We start from the raw sequence: 8,214 nt of genomic DNA, 5'->3' as shown, positions 1-8,214 counted from the left end.
CTCTCCTAGATTGGACCTGGCTGTATCCATACAGGGATGGTTCGTGTTGGAAACAAGAAGTACCGATGTACGGGTGTTGGCAACTTTTCGTGGAGCTCGGATTGTACGTTTTTCAGTGTCATCATGAAGTGTATTTAAAAATTGCAGCGATGCATGCCTTTCTGTGAGGATAACTTTGTCCAGTTCTGCTACTGAGTGCAAGTGACGACAATTGAGACTCTGAGATACAACAGTCATGCAATTGCATTAAATGTATCCTGTATTTTTATTGGTGCTTTTATGCTAATATGCTGGATCATTACATTTTGTCCACAGGGTGCGCACCAAAACCAGGATCATAGATCTACAAACCTCCAACAATGAGCTGGCAGCCAGATCTGATCTGGTTCAGGGCGTAGAATTCATTAACCCTGGACCAGAGCTACAACTTGGGCGCCATCCTGCAACACAACGGTGAGCAAAACATCTGACAATCTGTTGTTGTTTCAATCCGTTTGGATCTTCAGGAATAGTATCATACTATAGACATGTGTGTGATGAAAATATGACCTTAGGTAGGTTGATGTTTGACCGTTTTGGTTTAACGTTATTGACCTACCCATGTTAGGATTTGTCATAGTTACTCTGACACGTTAAACATGTGCTCTTAATCCATCAGCCATTGAGCTGACAACTTTGTTTGACTGCATGCTGAACATGAACTCTTTTCTCCTAGTCGGACCTTGCCGTATCCATACAGTGAGGGTTTACGGTGAAAACCAAAGGTGCCGTGCCCTGATGTTGGCAACTCTTCATGGGGCTCTGAATGTACGTTTTTCAGTGTCTCAATGATGACACAAATTAAGAATTGCAGAGGTGCCATTTCTGTGAGGATAACTTTGTCCAGTTCTGCTACTGAGTGCAAGTGATGACAATTGAGACTCTGAGATAAGAACTCCTGCAAATAATTGGATTTTAAATGTATTCTATATTTGAATTGCCTTATGCTAATAAGCTGGTTTATTTGTCCACACACAGGCTGCACACAAAAACCATGATCATTGAAGAGGTTACAACACCAACAATGATTTCGGTGAGAACCAAGACGGAAGAACTGCATCCTTTCTATGTTGACAGCCTGGACCAGGCGGTATCCATACACGGTGAAACCAGAAGTACCGTGCCTTGAGGTTGGATGTTGGTTCTCATGAGTGTAGGTTTTTCAGTGTTTCATCATGAAATACATTTCAAAGATGCAGGAGTACGCTACATGTCTTTCTGTGAGGATAACTTTGTCCAGTTCTGCTACTGAGTGCAAGTGATGACAATTGAGACTCTGAGATGGAACAGTCCTGCGAATAATTCCATTGTTAAATGTATTCTGTTTTCATTTTTTATGCTAATAAGCTGGTTCATTGTCCACAGGCTGCGTGCCAAAACCAGGATCATTGAAGTGGTTACAACACCAACATTGAGTTGGAGAGAACAAAGACTGAAGAACTGCATCATCCTATGTTGACTGGACCTGGCCACCAGTTTCCGTGGTGCTCTGTAAGTAAGTTTCAGTGTTGCGTCATGAAGTACATTTCAAAGATGCAGGAGTACATGTCTTTCTGTGAGGATAATTTTGTCCAGTTCTGCTACTGAGTGCAAGTGACGACAATTGAGACTCTGAGATGGAACAGTCATGTGAATAATTGCATTGTTAAATGTATTCTGGATTTGTATTGCCATTTTATGCTAATAGTCTGGTTTGTTTGTCCACAGGCTGCACAACAAAATCTGGATCACTGTGGCCAGATTTACACTGGCAGCCAAATCTAGCCTGACTCACATCTGTGTCACATCCAGATTGGAATCCGATTGGTTTAAATGGTCACATGGTCACATGATGCAACCAATCAGATTGGGGCGGCCATAGCTAAATGATTAGGGACACAGACATAAAAGGTAGACGCCTCTTCCGGCTCTCTGGTACCCGTCTCGCCTTGGTGGGCCTTTTTGATTGACATGCTTGGAATTCTTCTGTGTTGTAACAGACACGGAAGGTCGGTAGGCAAATCAGAGGCAGGTGGGGGCGGGTCTTTTCCTTCGCTGCTCTTAAAGTCCCGGAAAAGACGCGTTGTGATTGGCCAGTAGTTTTTTGAGTGGCAGCCTGCCCTCGACACTTCCTCTTTTGAGCCCACCAAGGCGAGACGGGTAGCTCCAATCAACTGCAGCGGGTGGACGAGGTATCTAGCTTTTTATATCTGTGATTAGGGAGCCCACCTGGGGAACCAGAGCCTTTGGTTGTCCCATGGTTTGATTCCAGGCCAGCAATGTCGATGTGTGTAAGACCCTGATTGCTCACACGCTCCTTGTGGGCAGCGAATCAGCTGGGTTGGGATGAAAATACAGAATTTCCCCCACGGGAGGAGCAGGTAACTATTTATTATTTTAGATGCCAATCTGGATGTGACACAGATCTGATTCAGGCTAGATTTGGCTGTCAGTGTAAATCCAGCCTGTGTGGTTTTATAAAACCTCCCAACAATGAGCTGGTGTGAACCAGCAGATGAAGACTGAAGAAATGGCATCATCCTCTTATGTTGACAGTCTGCCATTCAGGCAGGGTACAGATATATGAATTAATACAATGATGAATATTTTCTGAACTCTGCACAGACACTGCTTGAACTCTACCAGTAACATGAGATGGAGGTTATAATGACTGATGAAAAGCCATTAAAAAAACAAGCATTTGATAGTCCATGGTGAATGTGTCACTTTCTTTCAAAAGTATATTTTGACATCTTAAACAACTGCACATAATGATCATGAGAAACAACTTGTGTCTTTTATTGAGAAATAAATCTGAAGCTCTTACATTTGTATTGAAACACTTATGCTTGATAAAGGCAATAAATGTTTAAATGTACATCTAAGAAAAGCATCACATTTGAGGACTGCATTTTCATCTGATTAATCAAGTACGGTTATTTACAAATGTTAAATTACCAAGTTCATGTAGGAAACCTGTTAATGAGGTTAGCGTAGGTTAATGACAATACTTAAACCCCTTTTAAACCATAAATATTGCAATACCAAAAACAATTTAGATAAAGAATGAAACGCATGAGCCTTGAAAGCCTCATAAATCTTTAGTTTCTTTTTTTTTCTGAACCGTATATAAATCCTTCACAAGTTGAAAGTGGATATTTCATTTCTTGAATCATTGAAGTCTGTCTTTATTTCTCTGAATAGAGCCTAGTTTTGTTGTCTTTCCAATGTACAACAAACAACATGGACAGTGGACGTGTGTGTGTGTGTAGGCCTACAGTTTAATTTATTTGAGGTGCCTTGTTAGATTTAAACTCATTTTAATGCAGCTTCTACCCACTGATGAGGGTAACCTCTGTAACCTATTCGATCAGTGCTAAATAAACCAATTTGAACTTGTTATCTTATTTAACTATCATTTTCATTTTCTTCAAAAAGCCTAATAAAGATTTGCAAAACTCGTGGTGAAAGCACTGTCCATTGAGACTCCATTCACTCCGATAAAGGTAGAGGTCCTAGCAGTACATCCTAGTGGTATAAGAGACATCTCATGCATGTTCTCTACTACCATCTAGTGTAAGTTAAGTTAACATGCAAAAAGGAAATGTTGCCATGTTAGTGACCTAGTTATTATGGTTAAATAGGTGGCATCTCCAGAAAGCTGAGGGATCGTTTTTGTGGGGAAAAGAATGACCTAATAAAGAGCATCCTTTTTGCAAGTTCCAGACAGTGTGCAGGACCTTTTTCTTTGATTTGATATCAGATCCCTTTTTGAACATTATGTGGAAAAGAAAAATAATTTAAACAATTGCATACAATAATATACCTAATTTTAACAATCCATAGAGAGAGTCCAGTGGGGTAAACAGCCATTTGACATGTTTTATAAACAGACATTTTCCTTTCCCTTTCATGAATAAAATATAATTCTATAAAATGCTTGTTAAGCGACATCTGTAGTGAGTGGTAACCTTGTGCTACTGGCACCTGCCGTTAAACACCGGGGGTTTTCAAAATGTTTCATGTCATGGACCCCAAGTTCAAACGATTCTGTGCCTGATATCAAATTGTGTCTTGATTTAACTCTAATAAATGTCATAATTGGGCATGAGAAATGGATTCATAGAGGTTATATTTAAAGCTTGTTAAGAGTAGTCCTCTTTTTTTGTTGTTCTAATTGATAGTTGAATTATAGTTTATTACTCCTCAATTGGCTGGGAACCCCCTGGAGCCTGTTCAAGGACTTTTGCAAAACACTGGTAGGCCTATACTGTAGGTCCCAAGTGGCATCTGCCAGGTGTCACTGGGACTGGGAGCCCACATGTCAGAAATGACATAATGTAAGTTCTCCTCTGAGAACTTTAATGTACTAACTCATATATAACTTACATTAATTAATAGGTGACTATATTTAGTAAGCAAGTTCTTGTTCATCTGGTGCAAATACATTACAAGATGTGTCTTTGGCATCTCGTGAAATGAATATGCTACAGTGCCAGCCTTAAAGATTCACAGTGAAACACATGTTTTTTTTCGCAACCATGCATGAGTCTGGGCCTGTTGAGGCATTTCCTCAGTGTTCAAAGTAGTGTTATAAATAGAACACTGTAAGCACACCTTAAGAAGCAATTCAGGCCAAGCAGCCAATAGTGAGAGGGGAGCAGACAGGCTGCCTCTCTAAGGGGAGGACAGTGCCAGAGGGATGCTGCTCTCTGTATTTACTGACACAGGCCAGGGCTTAGTACAGCTGTGTGTGTGTGTGTGTGTGTGTGTGTGTGTGTGTGTGTGTGTGTGTGTGTGTGTGTGTGTGTGTGTGTGTGTGTGTGTGTGTGTGTGTGTGTGTGTGTGTGTGTGTGAGAGAGAGAGAGAGAGAGAGAGAGTGAGATAGAGAGGAGGGGGGATGGGACCAACAGTGTGATGGAAGCATCACAGTCACGGAGTAAAGTGAAGGGAGGGATTTATTCAGAGGAGGAGTTTATCAAGGGCGAGAGCGCTTAAAAGTGATGGGGGAGGAAATGAGAGAGAGAGAGAGAGGGTAAGCGTGAGAGAGTATGAGAGGAGAGAGAGAGAGATGCTGTTGCCAGGGAACAGCGGTGCGATAGCGGTGTCCATCTTTGACAGCTTGTGAGGGATAAACACAATATTACACTGTGACTCCGCGTTCAACATGGACCTCGAGACAGGAAAACAGCTGATCTGGACATGAGGGCATATGCGATTCGTTGCACTTTTTCCCTCAGCTAAAAAGAAGAGAGAGAGACAGAAATATCCACGGAGAAGGCAGGCAGGTGTTTGCATTACATAACAGCCATAATAATGACGTCACCACAGCAGGATTAAAGCCCGGGGGCATTAGAATTGGTGAAACAGCAAAGAGGAGAGGAGAGAAGAGGGGAGGTGGATTCACAGGGACCCCAGCAGAGAAACAAAACAGGTGATTTTAAAGGCGTGTGGCTGAGGATGACCTTTTATCCAAAAAAGAGGAAACAGCGTGAAACTCGACTGACTGACTGACTGACTGACTGACTGACTGACTGACTGACTGACTGACTGAGGACCACTGAGGTGCACATAAGGATGGGAGCAGGATGGTGGGGCGTGATGTTGTGTGACTATCCAAGCTCTCTCACCCGGTCTCTTCCCCAGACTCCCTCTCAGCCTCTGTCAGCAGCAACAACATCACCAGCATTCTCTCAGCAAGCAGCTGACTGAAAACCCCCACAGCGCTGATTCCCACGCGCCTGCCTCACCTGCACATGATGTCACCAAGGATGGCCCTCGCTCCTAGACACCTCTAAGAAGAGGTCCAAAGAAAAGAGGAAAAGAAGAGGCAACACAAAGACAAAGATAAACATTCGGCAAAAGGATAAGGCTTCTTTGAAGGTGAGTGTCTTGTTGTCATTTTCTATTTTCGTTGGGTTCTTGGGTGATGAAGTCCTTTCTCCTCTGTGCTCCATGGCAGACTGACTAGAAAACGCACCCAGCAGAGCACTGCTTCAATTGACCACTCAATGACATTAAATGCTCCATTTCATTCTGCTAATGCGATTCAAGATTTGCCAACACAATGTCTTTCTCCATCCATCAAATACTGAATGGATGGTGTTATATGAGGTGCTACATTCTCTCTCTCTCTCTCTCTCTATCTCTCTCTCTCTCTCTCTCTCTCTCTCTCTCTCTCTCTCACACACACACACACTCACACAGACAGACACACACACACAAACACACGCACAAGCACACGCGTACGCACACACACACACACACACACACACACACACACGTGCGCACGCGTGCGCGCACGCACGCACACACACACACACACACACACACACACACACACACACACACACTCTCTTTAAGTGAGTAAAACAAACATTTTTCCCATAATTATGCAGATTACAAATATTTGTTATGCCTGCTCAAGGTAAAGTAAAGGAATGTTTCAGTACACAAGTCAAGTACCATCTTAACAATTGAAACCTATACTGATAACAAGTGAAAACACCTTCCTTCTTCATCCCTTGTCCTTAATTGAAGATAGTTTGATGCATCATTGTCAGTGTGATGATTGCGCCTTACACCTCATGATGTCACTGATCACATGACGCTACAATCAATCCTCCAGTTTCTAGGCAACTTCTTATTTCCACACAACATCTCTAAGGTGTATCAATGACAATGAGTGGTATTCCCCTTTACGTCACTGTTGAGTGAAAGTAGCATTTACGTTGTTGTCGGGTGGAAACCTTATATGTCCAAAACCATTTATTTTGTATTTATGAATTTTAAAAATTATTTAAAATAGTGAAAATAGCCGATCTACAAGCACACAATGCCTCGCACCGCAAGGCATTATTTGCTTTTAGATCGGCTATTTTTACCAGGTTTGCGACAGTCTTGTATGATGAAGCAGGGCTTTACTTTACAAAAAGTCGTACGAATTTTAATTTATCCACATATAGCATCCCTATTCTGGGCAAAATAGGCATATATGTTTCCAAAAATTGCAGATCTACAATGTCCCAATGTATCCGGCAAGTTTATAAGGTTTAAGTGGTAATAAAAAAATAAATAAACTCATATCAGTTTTATTAACCACATTGTGAGTTATCAGCATGAGGTATTTTCAGGGAAGTATTTAATCTAGAACAAAAACAGAAAAGTCACTAGTATAGAGCCCTGAGGGACTCCGGTCAACCAAGTGTAATTTAGGGTTTAAGTGGTTAAGAAAACAAAAGATCACGCTCCGCCCATCTCTGAGATAAAATGTTTTACTCTAGAAGTTTGCTAGACAGAGTCAGGGGAATAGAGTGAAGGATGTGTTTAGAAGAACCGGCCCGCCATCTGGACATAAATCCCAGGCAAACGTTGCTTCTGTGTCCATCAGTCAGTAATACACTGTATGAGCAGCTGGCGCTCTGGCAAATGACATCTGTGCTGAGTGATAACAAAGCATACACGCGCTAATCTTGTGTTTCTGTGTGAATTTTCTAGTTTGTTCTCAGCCAGTCACACGATTAGCGGGGGTAATGAAGTTTACGGTATCATGAGCTTAGAATTATACGCTTCCCTCTGTGCAAGTTGATTAGATTTGAGATGCTCATGGTCATGTATTCACGTCCCATGCAGCAAACTTGATCTCATGTTTTTCTTTTTACCAGAATATGTTAAAGTTCAGTTTCTTCTACACTTTATGGACCTGCATGAACAATTACTGTTACTGTAGGTGCAAAACAATCTGGAAATGATTGGAGGACTCAAAGATAATAAAGACCACAAATAATGCCCACAACTGCTGCAGCTGTAAGTGGCCGCTTTGTAGAGCTACTGTATACTATTCTGCATGACTGAATGTCTCTTTACCCCACATGTAAGATGTAATCTTATAATTACAAGGTCATAACTTTGAAAACAGTGGGTCTTTTGACACAGACTGGACATGATATGGCTCAAGAAACTATTTTGATTCTTGCATATCTACAATACAGTACATCCCTCTATTTCTCCACATTTAACAGCGAAAGCATAGGATGCATTATGGTGTGCTAATTTAAAACTCTCTCAAAGTGTAAACTGAGCTATTTCAAGTTATAGCTTACAGCTTGAACAGAGGAGATGAGAATTTCCCTTGATGGATCTTATCCATAACATGACAAGTTCTGTTTCATCACATTGGTCTTTTTAAGGCCTTGT

Source organism: Nannobrachium achirus (genome assembly GCF_963921795.1).
Source record: "Nannobrachium achirus genome assembly, chromosome: 5".
Lineage (NCBI taxonomy): Eukaryota > Metazoa > Chordata > Actinopteri > Myctophiformes > Myctophidae > Nannobrachium > Nannobrachium achirus.
This window is presented reverse-complemented; position numbering follows the sequence as displayed.